The following is a 265-nucleotide window of genomic DNA, read 5'->3' as shown; positions in this document are numbered from 1 at the left end:
TATATATATATATATATATATGATATGTACATGATGATATATATAACACAAATATATATATATATAATATATACATGATAAATACATATATATAATTACAATAAACATATATATATATATTATGTATATATACGTAATATATCTACATATATATATATGCAATCATATGCATAATATATAAATATGTGTATATATATATATATATATATCTTCAATATGTCACATATGTGTGTGTATGTGTGTGCGTGTGTATAGACTTCATATT

Source organism: Octopus bimaculoides, chromosome 19 (assembly GCF_001194135.2).
Source record: "Octopus bimaculoides isolate UCB-OBI-ISO-001 chromosome 19, ASM119413v2, whole genome shotgun sequence".
Classification (NCBI taxonomy): Eukaryota; Metazoa; Mollusca; class Cephalopoda; order Octopoda; family Octopodidae; genus Octopus; species Octopus bimaculoides.
Note: the sequence above shows the minus strand (reverse complement) of the source record.